The 14064-nt window shown below is 37.2% G+C and overlaps 1 long non-coding RNA gene across 1 annotated transcript; it reads left to right on the forward strand.

The window, feature by feature from the left end:
* Positions 1-10295: 10295 nt before the first annotated feature.
* LOC116806467 lies at positions 10296-10704 on the forward strand. The gene is made up of 2 exons (XR_004365642.1): positions 10296-10525; positions 10581-10704. It is a non-coding gene; the product is annotated as an uncharacterized LOC116806467 (long non-coding RNA).
* The last annotated feature ends 3360 nt before the right edge of the window (positions 10705-14064 follow it).

Genomic DNA, 14064 nt, shown 5'->3' on the forward strand with positions numbered 1-14064 from the left:
CGATTATCGATAGCAAAATATAGCATTGTAATTTTATAAAATTTCGACATCGATAATTTGTAAAAATTGCATTAAAATCGGAAAAGAAACATGCATTTTATTTACTAAATGACAGCAGCAATCGAGAACGTATACTCTATAAAAATATTTGGCATATCTTAGATATGCTCGATATGATATCTAAAGACTTGGATACAGGTTATCATCTAGTCGATCTCACTCGCCTAGAGTATTCTTGATTGTCTGACACTCGCTTCATGCTGTTTCCTTCAGGCAATGACGGTGACTCCAAAATACCTAGGCAAGTAACCCAACTGAATAAAGTCTTGAGCTGTGTACGCTATACGAGAACATCCAAGGCAAATAACGAGAAAAGATCGGAGTTAGCAGAAAATAAAATAAAGATAAAGCCTTTATGTTTTGTAGTCTGTGAGATCGTCGAGTCTATACAGACAGAAGTATCGATAGAATGACAAAAATACGGACGAGATTGGCGACACTTAACATGTTCGCAGATCCTTCCTTCTGTCCCTTACATACTTTTGCATATCTTATTAGAATGGTAAATGGAGCTTTGGGAATTTAAAATGGTCTGAATGTATACAAAATTAAATGTATAATTTGTAACTATTTACTGTAAAAGGAGCTTATGAAAATTAACTTGCCACAAGCGTATTGCAAACCGAAGAAAAGCAATTTACACTTTAATTCAATTTAACATTGGATCGGATAGGATCACAAATTATTTGTACACACTGCCACCACCTCGACTCGTCGAGAGCCAAGTTGCCAAGTTCAATATAACCCATAGTTTACTGGGTACGAGGACAACAGCTGCTCCGAGGCAGGTGGCGCAGAGAAAGGCCAGTATTTTTTCTTGTTTTTTTTTGCATTGAAACCCAAATCGAAGGGGTTAAATGATGCGTAAAATGCCAGCAGCTGGATGGGATAGAGCAGATACAGTAGGGGTAGTGTAGCTAGATATATAAATGTATATGTATGTATGTAGGGAGTCCAGATACAGAGGTACAGAGATAGCGATATTCAATGCGTTGGCTCCTGCGGCTTGCTAAGCTGGGAGCACACAATAAACTCTGGAGAACACAATAAACCTGAGTCGCCGCCTCGTCTGCTTCTGACATTGTCACTGGCTGGCGCAGAGCACAGCGGGAAGTGATGATCCAGGGAGGAGGTAAGGGTAGGATGACAGGCAGCAAATTGCCACACAGCTGCAGCATCCACAAAATGCATTTCAACCGCAGCCGCAAACGATAGCGAGAACCATAACAACAGCAGAGCAAATTAATATTTTATTACTTAATTAAAACACCAAATAAAAGGGTCGTATAAATATATAAAAATAGTGTATAAATGAAAAGCAGAGCGTTGAGGTCACCGCCAACTTTAAGTTGCCGCCGAGGTCAGTTTTATAATTCATACGCAGCGTGGCAGGCAACGGAAAAACGCTTCTAACGCGAATTGCACACAGTCAATTTAATTTTAATTTTCACTGCTCATGCATAAAAAATATAAGAATAAAATGCAGCGCTGCGTCAGCGACCAATTGATGGGCAAGGACGACGACGACAAAGCTGATATCTACGTACACGTTCACCATGCCTCCATTATCCGAATGCACAATATTTACAAAAATTGCTACTTCCCACCATCCCTCTCCCTCCACTGACCCTTACCGACCCTACTCTCTCACAATGCCAGTCCATTAAGCAGTGAACACCGCTGCGGTCGCCGCGATTGTTTGTGCAAATGTGCAGCGGAATCGAGATACGAGTATTTTATTGACAAGGGCAAGGTGCAAGAGGCAGTGGGGCAATGGGGCAAAGAGGCAACGACAGACGTGGGTTGTATTGTAGAGCATAGATTAAGCCCCTACATATGATGTATGTGGAGTCGAGGGGGAGACGGAGAGGAATTTATATCACTTTAGGTAATTGAGTTCAAAGCAAGACGTTGTAGAGAAAAAATTAACTAATATCACCTTGCACTCCATACTCATTTAGTCCTCATTCCATAAGCACTGGCACTAAGCATATTATACTTCCCTAGACTTTTAGCGCAATAGTTTTAAGACACACAAGATTGAAAGTACTATTTACAGAAATAAGTATTATATTAAGATTTTTTAAGATTAGCTTTCTGAAATGAAAATGTAAATTTTATCCATCTGTCGGAATAGCGGGGAGACAAAACTATCAAATGCTGAGTAAAGTTAAAGAAGCCTTGCGCATATATCAGTTTTGCATGAAGCTATTATCTCTCTCGGAAGACTAAACACCCTTTCAGACCGAAGTCCATCTACCCATCTGTATTACGTTAAAAAATAAGCGACCTAATTTTGGGATCATAACATCAGTCGCAATAACGAGTTTTGTCCGAGTGTCCTGGTAAACAATTTTCTTTTTATAAATTAATTAACAGTGCCTGTGAAAGCTATATTATATAGTGATTCGATACGTGTAACTGTGATCTATGTATTACAGAACAAATCAGTATATATTACATGTTTCATAAGTATAGCATTACACCTAAGATCTACTTCGCATAGAAACAAACAAGCAGACAAATGCTCAGTAAACAAAAATAATACATTAGTTGGGTGAGCTGGACAGCGTGTGCATTTTCATACATATATATATATATATCTGTATATATGTGTATATATACATATGTGTACACATTATCGTGCTGTGTTTTTCTTACGTGCACATATTTATTAATTACAATTATTTACTTGGGTAAATTATACATAAATTGTATGGCTATAGTATCAGATATAAATGGGAAGTTGTTGTCAATTTTGATTGGGGTTACGTATGAGACTTTATTGACAGAATAGTGGAAGTTTATGACCGACTCTTTTCTTAATGGAACAATTAAAATGTGCAACGAGTGGATTTGAATAGAGTAGATTATGTGTAAGGGACATAACCTGAATCCCTTTGTTGGAATTAAGTGGAAGATTGGTTAGCATACTGAAAAAGTAATAAGCAAATAATTGATGACCCCAATTAAGATTGACAACTACTTCCTGTTGCAGAAGCAGAGCTGTTTTTTCTTCTTTTTATTAATTTATATGGTTCGAATTTCATGTGGTCTTCTCCTGCTGGATTTATTACCATTTCAAATTTATCTCTGCCTAATTTTCAGCGCTTTTGTGCACATGCCATAGAAAATATTAACAGTTAATCAGAGCAATGCAATCACATATGAGATGGTTCAACAATTAACAAACTTTATGACCCTGATTGACTGACTCAGCATTTTAATTGTAGCCTAGACTCTGGATAAAATTGTTGCCCGGCACCGGAATCTAGCTCCACCTCAGTGAGTCCACCGCTCACATCAAATAGTTGGCTTGCCTGTTATGCCTGGCATTTGAAGCTCCAAAATGCAAACAATGAAGACAACGCATCCACATCGACATCCACAGCGCAGATGCAATGAAAACATGGAAATTGCAATGCTATTGTTATTTCGCTGAGTTTTTGCTATTTTGCTGGTGTTTGTTGTGACTTGTTCCGCAGTATAAACTAAGCAAGGCAGCATTTTACTGTAGTCACATGCCAGATTCAAACTAAAATCGAATGCAAAAGATTCCGAGGCCGGCAGACTGTAAAATACAAATCAAATTGACAGTAAATTTAACTAATGCAAATTTATTGCTGTTCAAAAGTATCTTAAAGAAGTTAATGGGATCGATTATCGATTAAAGTCCTACGCATGGATTACATATTACTAAAAATATGCAAAACAGTTTTCGTACAAGATTTTGTAAAAACTCAATATTTTATAATTTAATTTTTTTCTGATTTTGTGATTGCAATCACAATGCTGAAATTATAGCTACATCGTATTACATCCCACGAAACGTAATACTCACAGAAGTCAACTTTTAAAATCATTACATAATTGAGAGAGTTATCCGACGTCAGTGCGTATTGCCCAGGTGAAAGAAATCTGCCTTTTCAGATATTAAATTGTCACAGCCTGTTGACATTTTTCAGTTGACAAAACTTTACTAGGAGGACAAGTTTGAGATGATAGTAAATTTACTAGTTGGGAGTGTGTTCGATTTACTTTGTAACAATTCAAATGCATTAAGAAAAGTAATTCCTTGAATTGCCAGCATATTGGATCGATGAAGTCAATCCTTACGTTATTCCAGTGCTCAAAAGTGTAAACTAGAAATTGTAAATGACAAGAATTTGGCTGGACAATCCAGAGTTTACAAGGGCAGCCACGGAACTCGTGTTGCACAATAAATGCAAGGAAATTAAAGAGCATTCGTGGGAGCATTTCACTTAGATAATTTATTGTCCACACTTTAAATATTAGGTTACCACAAACCTTAACCTTGGACTATCCCTTTTTTGACTTGAGTTTGTGTACAATATATGTTCCCTGCATATAATAGGTGTACAAACAATTTCTGTCACAGGTTCCATCCGATTGGCTGCTGACTTCATGCCAATATGCTTCATGCACCAACACATGGCACGAATCACTTGCTTCATATCGTATCCAACTTGGGAGAATCACTTTACAACATTAAGGCAAGCTGGCTTCAAGCATTCAAGGGAATACCTCTACTGGAATGCCACAACACGCAAACTTTACATTTATAATCTACTAAGCATACTGTGTGAGTCGCCCGAAGGCGGTGTTGGCCTACTCCAATCCTCAGCAGACAATCCCAATGGCAGTGATCCTACCAAATATACCTATATAGTAAGAATCGTTCAGTCCCATTAAAAATTCCAATTAAAAATGGATAAAAAAAGTACCATCAAAATGTGAAAATATAATTTTTTTTTTATAAGATGTGATGTTGAAAAAATATATATTATCAGAAAATATTCCTTATTCATATATTTCGGCAGTCTGAATTAGTGCTCTCTGTTTTCGCTTAGTTTAAATAAATGCCATACACAGGCAACACTCGATTTGCGGAATGGCGAAATATTATTGCTCAATTGAGAAGAAGATCCTCTCAATCCTAACCTTTGCTACCATATATAGCAAAAGAAAAGTGCTTTTAATCGGGTTGCATCAATAAGTGCGGATTAAATATGAAGAATATCGATGACGTTGCCAAATCGATATGGGAAGTTGTGAAAGAGTCAACTGATGCTCGAAATGGGAATGAAAAGTGCCATTAGGATGACTAAATATTGATTTTATATTTCTTTTAAGCGGATTCATTCTTAATGTTATTTTATAATGCATTAACTGCGTTACTGCATAAATTAAAAGTCCACAGCCTAAGAACAATATTTGCAATGTTTTGAATTCAATATGACCAGCTCTAATCATAATGTACAAAATCGACTCTGTACTGTAATTTAATCTATCCATATATATTCAAAACAAACAACCAGTGCCAATAAATCGTTACAAGAAATCGTTTTATGCAACAAACACATCATGTATATAGCCCCATTAGTGTGTGCGGACCCAACCCAAAAATATTTCAATATTTGCCAACCAGCATTTTTTGGTAATGTTTCAATTAACTCGAGCAAAAATATTTATGAGCGACGCACATAAAATTGTTGGCAGGCATAAAAAGCGTTGGGCAAACACCTCACATACACATACCGATATACATACACATGTGTATGGACATACACATACACACACACATACACATACACATGCGTATGGACATACATATTCACATACACACACACAGACACAGAGACATATGAACACTCTTTCCCGTCTGCTCATACTCTTTGGCAGGTTTCCCTCTTGTCCTCCCGACGACAACATAATTTGAGTCTATTTGGCGCGTAGCATACTTTTCAGCGTCTGCCTGACTGACGCACAGCAGCAACAAGAACAACAGTCACAACAACAACAAAAACAAAAACAACACATACACACATAAAAGCAATCAAGTGTCGCTGAAAACAAAACAAAACATTGCCAAAGAGCAAACCGTTAAGTGTGGTGGGTTGTTTGAGGTGGGTCTGGCGGGGAAGGGGGCTGAGTTGTTTTTGGGGGGTAAAGTTAGCTTATGCGTAACAGGCAACAAAAACGACAACAAACTGTAAATTTAGTTACCGCCGCAAATGATTTTAATATCGATTTCACCCAAATTTCGACAGTATTTAATTTAATAAAATCTAGGTGCATCGCTAATAGATTAGAAAATGTGCATAAACAAATACAATTAAAATAAGGAAATAAAATAAAATCAACATGCTTCTTGCTTTAAGTTTGTTTTGATATTGTTTCAAGTTAGTTTCCTCAGAATGGCTTTTAAAAACTGTAATCGTTAGTTGCTTAAATATCTGTCCAAAAGTTGCTCATATTTTCCGAAACTCTTTCAAGGGTTAATTTAAAATTTAAGTGCTACACTTGCAATTTACAATATATATTTTTTAATGTATACTAACGTGAAATATTTAAGAATCTGTATTGTGGAACAGTTACGAGCCAAAAAAACATCCGATGCGGCTTCTGCTACTATTCTGTCCGTCGGACATCATCAACATCGACGGCAGCGACCAAAAATCAATGGACTGGAAAATATTTATGGTGCCCACATGCTATGCGCAAGAGGCAGAGAGGAGTTAGGGGCACAGGCAGCTGGGGATCCTGGGATCTGACTACCAGCTGGGTGTGAAGTTTGGCAAAATGGCAAAAGTTGACAGTTGTGTATGCAAAATGACAGGGGGATAGCTGGTGAGGGCAAATATGGTTGGGGTGGCAATTAACAAGCATAAAAATAAGTTGCAACTGCCGTCGATGAATAAATTTTGTTGCAATATATTTTTTAAGGCTACCGCCCCATTGAAAACCACACCGCAAAAGCATTTGCCGCTTCAGTGGCCACTCAAAGGCATTTCAAATATAAATCGCAGCCAAAGAGCTGCCATTTTGTGTTTGGGTATTTGGTTTCAGTTTTCAGTTTGTTTCCCTCTATTCCTCTCGCTCTCGCTCTCACTCTATCTCTCTTCTCTTTCGCTCTCCGTCTCCGTCTCCGCATTTGCTTCTTTTGTTGCCACACGACGAATGTGTTGCCTTTTGTTCGAATTTATTGTCTATGCTAAGCATCCGAAAGGGGGCGTGGCAGTTTCAACACACAAATTGTGTGCTCCGTGCTAAGTTTATCGATCTGGAAGCCATTTGTGTGTTTGTCTTCTCTGCGTTTGTCTGCTGTCCCATGTCTGCCCCATGTTGACTTGCCAATGATTTTCCTTTGCATTCCCGATCTACATTCATATATTTCCGATAGTTCGCTGGATGTCTTGCTGGATTTGCAACAATCATTATTTTATAAAAATTACACACCTTTTCAATTTGATTCTAAACATATTCTGTACTTGCCTGCCTCCATTAATAACATTTATCTTCAAATTCGCAATTCATCAAAAACACGAAAAACCTGATTAAAATGTACAATTCATTAAAAGCCCCAACAATTAGGGCAATTGGATATTATCACCTGCGGCAAGTCGGTCAAAATTAAATGTTATGCATTCAATTTAGCCTGCGCAATTAATCTGTAAACACTTAAACCACTGAGTCTACTTCGCACAAGAAAAAATAACTGGAAGTCTATTAAGAATATAATTAACGCCATGGCGGAAAAGTGCTTAGATATTTACTGGGTGCATCGCAAACTATGAATCTCAAATTTGGACTGAGCTTCCCTTTGGCTTTGATGGAAAATAGTGGGTCAAGGTTATTCTATGTGAAAGTAGTTTTTCAGCTCATTTCAAAAAATAAAAGGATCGGCAAATTGGCGGAAAACTTTTATATGCTATTTTTTTAGTTCTTCTTCCGTCAGCTTCAAACTAATTTTCAGATCAACGTCAAAGTTCGTTAAATAAAACTTATATTTTTTGTTGGAAAATTTTTCACCATGAGTAAAAAAATGTTTGCTAAAGTTATCTGAACGAAAATTCAATTTAAATGCAATTGGATTCAAAGGCATTTTTTTTAAATTATACATGTATAAGAATGGCCGGAAAACCGTAGTATGAAAATGTTGTTGGTTCTTGTCAGATCAGCTTTAAGCGTATTTTTAAAGCTCTACATAAAAAAGTAAAGAGTGAGTAATTTTCAAATGCTGTAAACTCAGAAAACTGGCGGAAAAGTTTGGCAAAAAGTAACTTTTTAATTTTCAGTTTTAGCAGATTTGAATGTTAAAAATGGAAATTTCAGAAGAACGCTTCACTTTATTGTGAAAAATCTTACTTGCTGCTTGGAAATTTGTATATAGGAAAATAAAAGAAAATGCTTGTACTTTTTTAAATATCAAGCGATTGTCTGCAATCTTACTTTCAAAGCTCTATTCATAAAGAAGTTCAAGATTTTCTATTATAACAAAATTGGTCAACATGTTAGGAAGGTAACCGGAAAATTGAATTGCTCAAAAAGTCTTGTAATTCATGGATTGAAACTAATAAAATATCAATAGATATTGGGCATGTCTGTGTGCTTAGATCAAACATTCATTTAGTAGACTGCAGACCTTAAGAAATTTTAACAGCTTGCGTGCCTCTTGACACCTTCTTTGAGAAGGAAAATCAATAAAAGAAAATCTAAGCCAAGCAACAGACACAGCACAATTATTTTGTATACCAAATTTGTTCAATCGCCTGTCAGACGCCGGCGATGAAATCCAATCTGACGAGACGCTGTTAATGTGCTGTCATTGAATTTTTAATTTAATTTAGCTGTAAGCAACGTCTGGAACAACAACGCACAACAAAACGAAAATCAATTTCTTTTATTAAACATAAGGCGTTGATTTTGGCATGCAAATTGTCTTATCAAAAACAAATTTCGTTTGAATAGTGTTTGATGTCATCGGAGTAGGAACAAAAACGTGCCATCTTAGCCCAGATTGACGCCATGTGATAGCTAGCCAATAATGAGGCCACGACTCGAGTTGTGCTGAGTTCAGTTGAGTAGAGAATACAATCCAAGACAACCATGACAACCGCAGGAAACACATCATGGGAAAACCAACAGTCTTCTGATTTAAGAGCTGTCGCAACCGCAGCGACAAAAATTATGCTATTAAAATGTATTTTTTCAATGAGCCACACACACTTTTCTCTGTCGCGCTCCTTTTCACCGCATTTTGTGATTTCTGTGCTGCTGTCTGTAAAAATGTTTTCGGCATTATTAAAAGGCACACGCTGCGTATACGCGATGTAATTTCGTCTCGGATGTGCGCTCCTAATTATACGGCCAGACATATTTGCGCTTGCCTCCGCAAGACAACAACAATCAACAATGGCAAATGGCAGCGAAACGTTGCTGGCTCTGTGCTAACAAACAAATTTTAATTAAAAGCCACAGAACAGCACTGTAAAAAGTGGCAAAAGTAAAGTTCAGCCACAAAATGTTGCAAAATTATGCGGGCGCACCGAAAAGTTTAATGGAATTTTGATTTGCCACGAAATTGGAACAATCACATGGCGTCAAAATTTGCCAACATTGACAATAATTAATTTCATTGGCAAATTGATAAAGCAGCGCAGCAAAGCAACAAACTAAGTTATAAGTTGCAAAGGTGATGTAAGTAAATACCGCTAGACAATATCTGCAAATAGTTACAGACTTTATGTATCTATAAAATTTAATTGAAACCAAATTAGATATGCAAGCTGTTGCAGAAGTGTTGCACCATTTTTCGACTAAGATACGCTGTCTACTCAACTCTGAATTGTCTGCACACTATCGCACTTACTTAAGCTGCGCTCCCACACAAATTTTATATTTGTTCCTTGGAGTCTGAGAAAATTCAATTAAACAGACTCGACAGTGTTCGGGTGATTCCATGGTTGCTACAAAGTGCCGTGGAACGTGGATGTGCATTTAGAAATGCCAGAGCTGTATAACATTTTTTTTTTTAATGACAACCGCAGACATTGAGATGTATTTTGCTTTAAGCAATTCGCAATATTTCTTATATTCTTTTATCTTGAATTTAACACTACTGCGTAAAACATATGCACATACATTGAAAATAAAGCATACAAAGTTTTCTATGAGTAACACATTTTATAGTCGTGGAGTTTATTTTCTCAGCTCTATTCTTAAGTCCAAAGCTATGTATTTAATTCTTCTCAATTCACTGCTAATAAAACTAAATGTTTGTTTTGTATGTTTGTCAGTTAGTTTTTTTAGTCACATGTTTGCCTTATTTTATAATCATACGTTTAAAAATTGTATCACATTTTTATAATATATGCTTGTACGTTTATGTATTGGTCATTTATGAAAAAGCTGTGCATTTTGGTACAATTCAAATGTCCTTAAATCTCGCGCATTCCGCAAGTAAAGTTATTACCCAAAACAACTAAAGTTAAATGTTGGGCGTGAAAAGCCAAAACCTGTGTCATGGGATGGTAATTGGGGACCACAATGTGTAAATATGCTGAGCTCTCTGTCGCTGTGTGTGTGTGCCTGCGTATGTGAGTGTCCTTTGGAAGGGAACGTGCACTTTAGCATATGTGCCAGAGAGAGATTTTGAAGAAATGTGCATGCAAACGAGTATTTTGGGAGACATGTGTTAACATATGTGCATTTTACAGCTGCAATCCAAAACTTCATTAGGCCAAGCGACTGTCGGGCAGTGACTGGATGAGCAGGCAGTCAAAAAGTTTACCGTCTAATAAATTGATATATAAATAACTCCATGCTTGTGCATGACCACAATTTTCATTTGTGTTAATAACGCCAACGGTCAGCTTTGATTGTACATTTTGGGCGAGCAAGTTTTTGGGGGAGAACATGCCACAAAACTTTGACTGCTGTGCAGAAAAAGCATGGAGAATTGAAATTTGAGAAGAGGAAGCTCTATTACGCAGCGTCTTGGCGACGGTGATGCCACTCGAAAACCACTTGGGCAATTAGAGCTGAAAGTTTGCGCCTGGGCCCAGAAGCTATGACAACTTTTGTCAGGCCCCGGGGGTGTTGAACTTTTTCCAAGCTCCCAATTGCGGTAATTGCATGCGTATTGTTGAACATAAAACGGAACGGAAACGGACTCGGACTCGAACTCGAACTCGAGCTCGAGAAGAAGAATCCGGGCTAGCTTTAAGGTGTGTGCCCCAAAAGCAATTACCGAACCGCCGGCATTGCAGTGCCAGTGACTAACTGCAGATGCAGCTCAAATGCACTGGACCGAGGGCATCAATCAAAGCGATTTGTCTGATGATAAGCAACTAGGCGGGGACGGGGGAACGGTGCAGGGGGCGGAAAGATCGAGTGCCAAAAATGTGAAACCTAATGCATTGCAATCAGTCTGGATTTGATGACGCCTGAGTGCGTATTCATGGCCGGTCGATGCACCGGTTACACTCAGAATAAATTTTACACTTTGCAGTTAGTAGATATATTATTATTATATTATTATATTTAATCTTTACCTTCTTAATAACTTTTATAAATGAGCTTGCCAATCGTGTAAAATCGATTTATTAAAAATTACTCCTTCAGAAATTCAAATTTGATCACTTCGGAAACAATATTTTTTACAGTTCAGTCAAATGGTTCACATAACCGATAGCTTTTACTGCTGAACCAATGTGCCGTATGATTACTTTGATTTCCAATAAGTTTCACAAGCATCACATTAACATATCGCATGAAAGGGAGGCGCAACGAATATCGAGCTAACATTTAATATCCTTATAGAAACCAGCAAGCGAAGCAACAATAACATTGTATGCATGCATGTAAATAAAATACTTCTTTGTGTTGCATGAAATAAAAGCAAAGCGAATGCAAATGCGAATGCGAAAGGAAAGGCCGAAAAGGGCACATAAAAGCCTGAAAGTCGACGAGTGGCTGAGACTTACCCATGGGCTGGAAAACGCTGGAAAATGTACCTGTGCCTAGACATTAAGCAATAAAAATGCAGACGCGTCCCACAACAGGAGTAACTACCAGGTACAAGTATATATATGTATATATATATATATGTGTGTAGGTTTTGCTGGGGAATATGAGGTGAGAAAGCTGGGGTGTAGACAACAACAAACCACCATATTATGACAACACTGAAACGTAGAATAGCAACGTATAAAATATTTGCACAAGTGGTAAAGTGGTAAAGAGTGATAAAGAGGTGTGCTTTAAAAGTTTACAATCAGTAAGAAATTAGACCGATAAGCGCAGTATGCTGAAAATAATAACTAGTAATTTAGGATGACTAATGCAAAATGTAAGACTGTTGAGTTGAAGCCAACTTACTGCGTAACTGACTACACTAATCATAGTACTTCTTATTTATTTTATTTTATTCCTCATATTTTATTGCCTTAACTTTAATTAAAAGCGTGCTCCAATTTACGCAAAACTTTTCCGTTAACTTATTTTAAAAGATGTACACACATTTCTTTATAAGTATACGAGTCTTTTTTAAGAAATAGTTTAAGACTGAGAGTCTTATTATCTTATGATTAGATCAGTTTGCTGCATTACTGGGAAAAACTGTTATCAATTTAGAATATATCAAACTACTCAATCACCCTTAGTTCATAGTTGAACTTAATGTTAGCGGTAATGCAGCTAAGCAAATCATGGTTGTCGAAGGAAAATGAAGCTCTTATTTTTAATAGCTAGTTTAACATTTTACATCGAGTACAAAAACAATAGCTACATGCATACAATGAGAGAAGGGAGATGAAAAGATAAGCAAGGATTTCGAAAGTTATGTTTTTCTATTGAGAGGAGTGAGGGAATCTAAAGCTGGCTTCACAAAACAAAATAACAAAAAAAAGTTGCTCCCATTCGATTGTTCGACTAGGACCAAGCAGAATAGGCCACGCCAAGAGCAATGTATTGTCCCGGCCAACGTCCATTTGGCCAACCCTTTCATGAGAGCTCAATTCAACTCAATTTCCGTTACACGCCAATGCGCGTGTAAGCAGCATGTAAATATGAAAGCGGTAGATAGATGCCAAAGTTATAAGATACATTTGGAGGTGGTGTTGGGGTCAGGGTTGAGATTGGGGCTCCGGCTCGGGCTTGGGCTTGGGCTTTGACTTGGATTCCGATTCGAGATATTTCCCGTACTTGTGGGCAGCATAAATCAAAATAAATTTTGAGTGCTGTTTAGTCAAGTGGCTACAAGGCTAGCGGAAATAGTGCCCGAAGTGACCGATAAGTGGGTCAGCAGTGAGCACAAAGTGGAATGCGAAACTATTATCCTGACTTTTCGAATTCGGTGAGAAGAGCAGCACGAGAGATGGCAGCATAGAAGTGCCTTCTGATTGGGTTTTTTAAGACAATTAAAAGCTATCAAAACTCAACAGCTTACCAACAAATGAAAGTCATAAAAGGGGCGATGATTGCGAAATAGTGATGAAAGCGATAGAACATAATCGTCACGGACATAAAGGGTCGTAATAGGAATCCTAATTGGGTAACATACTTTTGTGTACTTACACACTAAGAATACAGTCAATGATATAAGTTCAGTCAATGCTTTTTTTTAAGCAGCTTATGCAACATGCTTTTAAATAAACTAATTAATTAAAAATAGTTTTTTCAAGTGCATTCCACTTTATCCTTGTACTTAGTGCAAGCAGTATAAAACCAATACATATGAATAAAGCATATATGGATATGTTTGTAATATTAATTCCTAAGCATTTGATTTCACCCAAACGTATTTTTCAGTCACGTAAACATCTCCAGATTTGAGCTTTATTAAAATCGCTTTGTTTACGCGAAAAACAATTTGCATTTTATTGGGCTCACTAAAGACAGAGTAATACGGGGTAGGAAAGTAAGAAGTCAAAGGCAAAAGTAAAAGTAAAATCAATGAAAGACAGAAACATGGACATCAAGACAGAAAGAAAGACAGGCAAACAGATTCAGCCTCAGTTCCAGATCAGATTCAGGAAAAGGGGCCAACAGATTTGCATTACAAAGTTACGAGCCGCCCAATAAAAAATCACTTTGGCAGGCTTTCAGGTGCAGCGTTGCGGTTAAATCAAAATGTTTGAGATTAAAAGCGCTCACTCACTTGAAAGGAAACTCGCTGATATTTGTTGTTATGTCTGCTAT

This window comes from Drosophila grimshawi, unplaced genomic scaffold, assembly GCF_018153295.1.
Source record: "Drosophila grimshawi isolate 15287-2541.00 unplaced genomic scaffold, ASM1815329v1 contig_187, whole genome shotgun sequence".
Taxonomy (NCBI): Eukaryota; Metazoa; Arthropoda; class Insecta; order Diptera; family Drosophilidae; genus Drosophila; species Drosophila grimshawi.